Here is a 7307-nt window from a genome sequence, read left to right on the forward strand (position 1 = left end):
AGAGATGTTAGGGGTAGGTTCTTTACTCAGCGAGTCGTGAGTTCATGGAATGCCCTGCCAGTAGCAGTGGTGGACTCTCCCTCATTATGGGCATTTAAGCGGGCATTGGATAGGCATATGGAGGATAGTGGGCTAGTGTAGGTTAGGTGGGCTTGGATCGGCGCAACATCGAGGGCCGAAGGGCCTGTACTGCGCTGTATTCTTCTATGTTCTATGTTCTAACTGGCACTATCTACTTACTACTGAGTTTGTATGTTTCCTGCTTAACACAAAGGTTTATTTTGAACAAGCAAATCAGGACAGCCCTTTTTTAACCTATATGTACATGTGCAAATATTTTCTCTAAACGTTAATCTTGCTTTATGAAAATGTAAGCTTCACCAAAAAAAAATGAATGCAGTTGCCATTTCCCTCCATTGAAAAGATCAGAATACTTTTCGTGACAGATTCTTCACCCCATTTAATTACTGCTTTCTTGTTTTACTGTCCTAACTCTGCAAACCAATTTTATTACTAAAATGTTACTATGTGTCGAAATTAAGTGTTGATCATTCGGAGGAAGTTGAAAACTCATTGATAAACTACTACTCTTGGGTAAGAGTAGTGCACAGTGTAGCTCCGAACAACAATGAAGAGTCTGAACATTAAGTCTGTCCCTTCAAGGTAGGAACACAGGAAGTAGAAGCATGAATAGATCAGTTGGCCTCTTAAGCCTATTCCATTTTCAACCAGATCATTGCTGATCATCCACCTCAAGACCATTTTCCTGCACATCTCCACACAGCTCAACATCTTTAACATCCAGAGATCTATCTACCTCTATCTTGAATATATTCAACTGTTTGAGCATCAACAGACTTCTGAAGTAGAGAATAATAAGGATTCATCACTCTTAATGGAGAAATTCCTCATTTCAGTCAAATAGATTACTACTTATTCTGAGGCTGTTTTCAATGGTAACAATGGCATCTGGTATACCCGCCTTCATTTCCCAGATGATTGAGTATAGGAGTTGGGATGTCACGCTCCAGTTATACAGGTCATTGGCGAGGTCACTTTTGGCGTATTGGGTACAGTTCTGGTCATTAAGCTTTAGGAAGGATATTATTAAATTGAAGGTGCAGAAAAGATTTACAAGCATGTTACCGGGACTGGGAGGTTTAAACTATAAGGAGTGGCTGGAAAAGCTGGGAATATTTTCCAGTGCGGCATAGAAGGTTGAGGGGTTAATAAAATCAGAAGAGGCATAGATAAGGTGAAAAGAAAGGTTAGGGAGTTCAAAACTAGAGGGCATAAATTTATGGTGACAAGAAGATTTAAATGTTACTGGCGGGCCAATGCTTTCCCACCAAGTATGGTTCATATGTGGAATGAACTGCCATAGGAAGTAGGAGATGCAGGTACAGTTAGAACATTTAAAAGACATTTGGACGTATATTAATAGGAAAGGTTTAAAGGGACATGGGCTAAATGCAGGCAAATGGAACTAGTTTAGTTTGGGAAACTTGGTCAGCATGGATGAGTTGGACCAAAGGGTGCATGTACATCCTGTACGACTGACGCCTTGGTTCCAGAATTCCCCAGCAATGGATACATGTTAGGTGGATTAGGCACTGGAAACACAGGGTTACAAGAATAGGGTAGGGGAAGGGGTCTAGGTGGGATGCTCTTTGGAGGGTCAGTGTGGAATGGGCTGAATGGCCTGCTCCAACACTAAGGATTCTATGATTTTAAATTGAAGGCAACTCACTGATAGTAGCAATGAGCAATACTGGACACAAGTGGCTAACACCAGGTCTGTCAAGAAATGGGGCCTTCTCTGCTCCAAGATTCAATCTCATTAACAGTGACATTATCATTTGACATATTTGACAAACATCTTATTTTCCCCTCAAATATAATAGTAAATTATGCCCCAATAGTGGAACTTGAAAAAGTGAACCAAAATTGCTGAGATTTATGAAAACTTGATTTTTGTTTGATTTAGAAATGAAATATTGATAAAAATCCTTTTGAGCACCAAGGGATTATTTGCTCATATTTAAACAGAAAAAGTATTAGAGACCGGTTCCAAAAACCAGACAGAAAGGGTGTATGCTCTATCCTTTCCTACATGTCGAATGCTGAACAACTGAATAGTATTACAGTAAGTATAAATACAGACTCCACACTCAATGGAATTGTCTGTAATATTATGACCGTCTACAAGTTCAAGCTTTAAATGCTTTCCCTAGGCAAACAGTGATTTTCTTAATTAATAAAGAACTGAAATTAATATTACTGTTAAAATTGAGAACTAACTATTGAATGTAGATTAATTTCCTGAACCTTGATAGGATCATAGTGGTGGTTTTGAAAGCTATTGGAATTTCTGAGTCTTAAACAAAATGCAATGATACATGCAATTGTCAAAAGCCACTACTACAACTAGCCAAATTAGCAAATGCTGACTAAGACCTTTGGTCAGCCAGAAAAATCCTGGACGCACCTACATTCATCTTAAAATGAATAGTACATTGTGAAAATATCAGCTTAAATATTTGCCAGATCTTTCATAACTTGTTCTGCACAAATAACTTATTCTGAAGTAAAGGGAGTGAATTTTTTCTTGGTTAACAGTCAAATTATTTACTTTCTGCCCAGTTTTTTCCACTGGTAATTCCCAATATTCCTCCCAGTAGATTCTACACAGAAAGAACATTTATTCTAAGTACATGCACAGTATTGTCTGTTGGGAGGCCTATTTGTGCACGCATTGGGGGTGGTTTGTTCACTGGCTGGATGGTCAAAATGTAATGCAGAATTACAACAAAGGCATGGCTCCAATACCCATTAGAGCTATGGTAGTCCATGGAGACCCATCTCCTTGTCTTGCCCCATGTTGGCAGAATGCTGCCCTTTAAGTTATGTATAAACTATTATCTTTCCAATGGACAGCAATGGCTTTGTGGATTAGTTAATCACATTTCTCACAGACTCTTAAAATAATTAACTTAGTTTACAAAATATTTTGGTCCTCATCTCAAAAAAATGAAGCAAACATGAATCTAATAACAAAGCCAAATAAAGCCAAAGCTCCTCAGAATGAACTGCAGTTTTCTGAGCTTTTAAGCATTAAATCATACTTTTTTTTAAAAGAATACATACTCATCCTTTCTAGAGTTCATTCCGAATTCTTTTCCATTAAAGGCAGCAAAGGGAGGGGCTTCAAAAACATTTTAAATGAAGCTTTTAATTTGATGTGAAAACAAAATGCCTTAGATTCAAATGGATGAAAGTTAGAGAAGACAGTAAAGTTTTGGTTAAATTGGATCACTCTGCTGAAAAAAAATCACAGATAGTACATGTGTAAACTAAATTACAGATATACATGCTGCAGAGAACTGTACAGAGATGGTCAGCTGCTTTAGATGCATGAATTCTACACTTCAAAGACTTAAACATGCACAGTTCTGCTATAGAGTGTGTTTTGTCCTCCAAGAAAGGTGAGCATTAGAGAAATTATTTGGAAGGATCACATTTAGAATTATACAAAATTTAGGATTACCTTAATGGCTTGTTGGACTTTGTTCTGACAGGCCAGTCTAAGTAAAAGAACAGTGCAATTGGGCCAAAAGACAATGGGGAGAAGAGAGGGGAATTAAAACCTATATGCTCTACTGCCCATCACCGTTGACATTTGAGATACTGTTTTATGGCAAAACCAAAGAAAAGTTTTGTTTTTAATACAACCTACTTCACAGATCTGCTGGTGACAATACTCATTTGAAACCTTTTTACTTGAGGAATTTGTTCATTTAATTAAAATTTAGAATGGTGATTTAACTTATCTTTTTATTGTCTGCACAAAAAATATTAATGATTTGACATGGCAAAAATTAGCATAGTACACAACTTTCTGGCACCTGCGTCTTATAAGCGAAAATCAAACAATACTGAGTGGCAATTAAACAAGGCCATGCAAAATATAGTAGAGGAAATTTTTGTTTTAAAAACCTGAGACTTACTCAATTACCAGAAACAAAAACAAAATACACAGTCCTCAAGATAGATAGATAGTGGGTTTTTTTTTTACCCTGTTCTAACCGCCACTGTCCTGCCTTCTCAACTTCCCTGCTGCTTCCAGATCAAATCAAATCCACCATTAAAACTCAGCAAATTAAAAGTTCATTTTTCACTAAACATTAAGTACTACTAACCATATTTGAGCATTAAGAAATCTTCCTTAATGGGACTGAAGCACAAAATCAGGGGAGTAGGCCATTCAGGCCTTTGAACCTGCTTCATCATTCAGCAGAATCATTTCTGATTATCTAATTCAGTTCTCTGTTCCCATTTTCTCCCAAAACCATTTGGGCCCTTTATCCCAAGAACTATAACTCCTATCCGAAAACATTCCATATCTTGGCCTCATTCGCTTTCTGTGGCAGAAAGTTCCACGGGCTCAGCACTTTTTGGATGAAGAAATCCCTTCTCATCTTAGTCCTTAATGGTTTACCATGTATTCCAAGGTTGTGACACCTATTCACTAGGAACAGTTCCTGCATTCAGCCCCATATAGCCCTGTTAGAATTTTATAGATTTTTAAAAGATACCCCCTCAATCTTCTGAACTCCAGTGAATATAGCTCTAACTGATCCAGTCTATTTTCATACATCTCTCCTACTAGCCCAGGAATCAACCTGGTAAATCCTTGTACTCTCTACAGGTAAAAAAGAACAGAACTGGACACAATACTCTATATCTGGCCTCACCAAGGCCATGTGCCATTGCAACAAGATATCCCTGCTTGTAAACTCAAATCATCTCACAACAAAGGGCAATGTACCATTTTTTACATTCTCCTGCAGTACCTGAATGATTATTTTCAGCAACTGGTATACAAGGGCACTAGTTGTACATTGCAACGCCACCTTTCCCAATATACCGCCATTCAAACAATAATCTGCCTTCCTGTTTTTACTACCAAAATTTATAATCTTTCATTTATCCACATTAAACTGCATCTGCCATGCAACTGATCATTGACTCAACTTGTCCAAATTGCACTGAAGCACCTCTGCATCTCCTCATACTTCACCCTCCCACCCAACCTTGTTGCCAGAGAACTTCAAGACATTATATTAACAATTTAGATGGTGGACCTAAATGTAATTGCGAATAGTTGGGGGCCAAGTATTGATTCCTATGACCCCACTAATCCACAAGACTGAGGAGTGGAAATAAGGCCATTCGACCCATCGAGTCCACTCCACAATTCAATCATGGCTGATGGGCATTTCAATGCCACTTACCTGAACTCTCTCTGTATCCCTTAATTCCTTGAGAATAAGAATTTATCAATCTCTGCCTTGAAGACATTTAACGTCCCTGCCTCCACTGCGCTTCGTGGCAATGAATTCCACAGGCACACCACTCTCTGGTTGAAGAAATGTCTCATCATTTCCATTTTAAATTGATCCCCTCTAATTCTAAGGCTGTGCCCTCAGGTCCTAGTATCCCTGCCTGACAGAAACAAATTCCCAGCGTCCACCCTTTCTAAGCCATGCATTATCATTTGCTGCCACTCAGAAAATTACAGGCTCATTTCTTACATGGAACTTTTGATAAAAAGTCTCCTGAATGTTCAAGTAAACCACATTCACTGGCTTCCCCTTATCAATTCACTAGTTACATCCTTGAAAAATTCCATGAGATTTGTCAAGCATCATTTCCCTTTCATAAACCCATGGTGACTCTGTCCAATCCTGTAACTGTTTTTCAAGTGCTCTGGTATTAAATTTGTTATCGTAGACTCTAGCATTTTCACCCAATGTTAGGCTAACTGGTCTATAATTCCCTATTATCGCTCCACCTCTTTTTTTTTTTTAGAAATGTGGGGCTGCATTAGTTACCCTCCAATCCACAGGAAATTTTCCTTGGTTGACAGAATCTTGAAAGTTGACCACTATTGCTTTGACCAGTTCTAGGGCCACTTAAGAATGCTAGGATGTGGATTATGAGGGCATGGATTTTTCATACCCTCTTTAATCCCATCAATTTCTCCAATATTTCCTTACAAATATGGATTTCCTTCAGTTTCTCCCTCTCACTATAACTTACATGATATTTTTGAGGTACTATTAGAACATAGAACATCGAACAGTATAGCCCATGATGTTGTGCCAACCACTGATCCTCATGTAAGGTAAGCCTAATGTACGAACCCTCAAATTTCTGTGACATATGCATGTCCAGCAGTCTCTTAAATATCCCCAATGACCTTGCTTCCACAACTGCTGCTGGCAACGCATTCCATGCTCTCTCAATTCTCTGCGCCTCTGACATCCACTCTATACTTTCCGCCAAACAGCTTAAAACTATGACCCCTCGTGTTAACAATTTCTGCCCTGGGAAAAAGTCTCTGGCTATCAACTCTATCTATGCCTCTCATTATCTTGCACACCTCAATTAGGTCCCCTCACTTCCTTCTTTTTTTCCAATGACAAAAGTCCGAGCTCAGTCAACCTCTCTTCATAAAATAAGCCCTCCATTCCAGGCAGCATCCTGGTAAACCTCCTCTGAGCCCTCTTCAAAGCATCCACATCTTTCCTATAATAGGGCGACCAGAACTGGACACAGTATTCCAAGTGCGGTCTAACCAAAGTCTTATAGAGCTGCAACAAGATCTCACGGCTCTTAAATTCAATCCCCCTGTTAATGAAAGACAAAATACCATATGCTTTCTTAACAACCCTGTCCACTTGGGTGGCAATTTTAAGGGATCTATGTACCTGCACACCAAGATCCTGCTGTTCCTCCACACTGCCAAGAATCCTATCTTTAATCCTGTACTCAACTTTCGAGTTCGACCTTCCAAAATGCATCACTTCGCATTTATCCAGGTTGAGCTCCATCAGCCATGTCTCAGCCCATCTCTGCGTCCTGTCAATGTCACGCTGCAGCCTACAACAGTCCTCTATACTGTCAACCTTTGTGTCGTCTGCAAACTTGCTGACCCATCTTTCAATCTCCTCATCCAAGTCATTAATAAAAATTACAAAGAGTAGAGGCCCAAGAACAGAGCCCTGTGGAACAGCACTCACTTCCAGGCATAATACTTTCCTTCCACTACCACTCGCTGTCTTCTGTCGACTAGCCAATTCTATGTCCAGACAGCTAATTTCCCTGTATCCCATTCCTCCTGACCTTCTGAACGAGCCTACCATGGGGAACCTTATCAAATGCCTTGCTGAAGTCCATATACACCACATCCACTGCTCGACCCTCATCAACTTGTCTAGTAACATCCTCAAAGAACTCAATAA

The 7307-nt window shown here is 39.3% G+C and overlaps 1 protein-coding gene across 5 annotated transcripts in view; it reads right to left on the reverse strand.

The window, feature by feature from the left end:
* The window catches only part of rnf19a (ring finger protein 19A, RBR E3 ubiquitin protein ligase), a 74352-nt gene that overhangs the window by 15379 nt on the left and 51666 nt on the right, over positions 1-7307 (reverse strand). The window lies entirely within an intron of this gene.

Source organism: Chiloscyllium plagiosum, chromosome 4 (assembly GCF_004010195.1).
Source record: "Chiloscyllium plagiosum isolate BGI_BamShark_2017 chromosome 4, ASM401019v2, whole genome shotgun sequence".
NCBI lineage: Eukaryota > Metazoa > Chordata > Chondrichthyes > Orectolobiformes > Hemiscylliidae > Chiloscyllium > Chiloscyllium plagiosum.